The following is a 2,630-nucleotide window of genomic DNA, read 5'->3' on the forward strand; positions in this document are numbered from 1 at the left end:
GTAAATAATGAATATTGATCTACTCATAAATTGTGACACAGCCCTGTACTTCCCACTCTGTCAGGTAGTGTTATGGTACTCATCTGAAATCTACATTGCCTAGATTTCTAGGATTGGAAGGTCCTACTAATACAAAACACAGCAATGTTATTACAAAGAAAACAGTACCAAACTAAACTATGTTAAACTTCTTTAATTAAAAAAAGCAATACAACTTGGTCAGTTAAATTAATATCCTTTCAACCAGTAAAGAAAACAGAAGATACACTTGAATCAACAGCTGCTGGCTTTAAAGTTCACAATATCAGTAATATGTTATTGTACTACGTAGGCATACGTAGTGAGAATGTATGACTTCAAGTCTGGTATTTAGCAAATCCTTCCAGAGACAGGTAACGTGAAATCTACCTAGAAGACCACCCAACACTATAACCCTATCTTCCTAAAAGTAACAGATTTTTCTTAGCACGGATCTGAATTCATTAAGAACCTTTATTCTGCTGGGCATGGTGGTATGTGCCTGCAGTCCCGGCTATTGGAGGGAGGGGAGGGCTGAGGCAGGAGGATCACTTGAGCTTAGGCATTCAAGGCTATATTGTACTATGGTCATGCCCGTGGACAGCCACTGCATTCCACCCTGGGTAGCATAGCGAGACCCTACCTCCTAAAAAAAGAAGAACCTTTAGGCCCAGTGCAGCGGCTCATGACTGTAATCCTAGTACTTTGGGAGGCCGAGGCAGGAGTATTGCTAGAGGCCAGGATTATAAAACCAGCTTGAGCAACATAATGTGACACCTTGTCTCTACCAAAAAAAAAAAAAAAAAAAATTAACTGGTCGTGGTGGCACAAGCTTGTATAGTCCCAGCTACTGCAGAGGCTGAGGCAGGAGGATCGCTTGAGCCCAGGAGACTGAGGCTTGCAGTGAGCTCTGAGGACACCACTACTCTCTAGCCCAGGCAACAGTGTGAGACCTTGTCTCCAAAAGACAAAAGAAGAAAAAAAAGAACTTTTATTCTATAATTACATCAAAAAGACCACATTTTTACAAAATAGCAAATGGGTCTTCCTGTGCACTGCAACTGCACAAGCTAGTGGTATAACTAAAAACAGAGTAGACAGGTCCCAACATACCCTCAGCTACCTCAGAGGGCACACAGAGTAACAGGCTGAGAACTTGATGTCCATGAGCTGCAGCCCATATAACACAAGGACAGAAATAAGACATTCCACTTCTTGTATATTAGGTATGAATTTTGGCACTCAACCATTACCAAAACAGCATTTTGGCCTATGGGACTTCTATTTCCTATCAGCTTCATATATGGAAAAAAGGGAAGAGGTAACAGGAAAAGTAATAAAGAAGAAGGGTTAAAAAAAGGCTAGAAAGGAAACTGTAAGAAAATTTACAATACACAATTCAAACAAGAGAGCATCTGGACATAGATATCTTCATCTTCAGGCTGCCGAATTAGGTGCTGAGACTTCTAAAACACAGCTAATGTCTTGAGAGAAAGTCAAAGCACCACAAACTTGAAAATTCACCTCTAAAGCTGAGACTATAGTGCACACTCTTGAAATCTTATTTTTAAAGAGCTACCCCAAATAAAGTTGCTGAAGCCTTGCTAGAAAGAGGGAAGGTCATGATACTGGGCTTTCCTTTTGAGGAAGGAGAAAACTCAGAGGCCTAATTCACCCATTATAGGCAGCCAAGACCCAGGAAGCAGAAGGGTGAAGACCATCCCTCAAGGAACTGGTTAGAAGGCTGGCCTCCAGTTCTACCTCTGGTGTCTTCCAGATAGGACTGACTGCAATTTTCACCCTGATTAACTTCCAGGAATGCCAACGAGAGGAGCAGCCAGGAGAAAAGAACATGATGCCTAGCTATTTCCCCTCACTGTCAGCTAGACTCTGAACAACTGCAGACACTGTTTCTTTCTCTCCGCTGAGCAGAAGAGCACCCACCAACCTCAGGGAAGTGCCTAACAACCCAGGCACACATTAGCATCACATTTCTCAAAGATGCCTACTTTGACCATCTTATTTAAAGCTGCAGCCCTCCTACCTCTCCCACCTAACTCTCTTCCACACTTCCAATCCCCCATGTCTGGCAATATTCTTTTTCTTATGGAGACTTTCTAGAAGAAAGAAATTCAGTATTAACAAGGTCATATTTGGGTAGGTGACATAATGGTGAAATGACATTGTCTTCCAACAACAAATCTGTATGTTATACCTGACTCTGTCATCTTAAGCATTAGATTTATTTAAAAGTATTACTGACATAAACATTAGTGTCATTTCTGCTATCCTTATGTAATTTTTTTTTCCTCCTTTCTTGAAAGGCAAAGTAATGTTATAATGATTCAAAGATACTTGATGGAAGGATACTGTTAAGATATAGTGCTACTAGGCTCTATACTTAATAGGAATGATAAAGGTAGCAAGGGACTACATTTTTTATAAGGAATAACACACCTTAGTAATATTAAATTTTTTCCTATAACAAAGGAAGGCGTATGGAATTTCAGACGGTTGAAATCTTTAAATAAAAATGTTGGGTCGAGTGTGGTGATGTGCGCCTGTAGTCCCAGCTACCCAGGAGGCTGAGGTAAGAGGATCACTGGAGCCCA

The sequence above is a fragment of the Propithecus coquereli genome, unplaced genomic scaffold (genome assembly GCF_000956105.1).
Source record: "Propithecus coquereli isolate 6110/MARCELLA unplaced genomic scaffold, Pcoq_1.0 Scaffold221, whole genome shotgun sequence".
NCBI classification, from domain to species: Eukaryota; Metazoa; Chordata; class Mammalia; order Primates; family Indriidae; genus Propithecus; species Propithecus coquereli.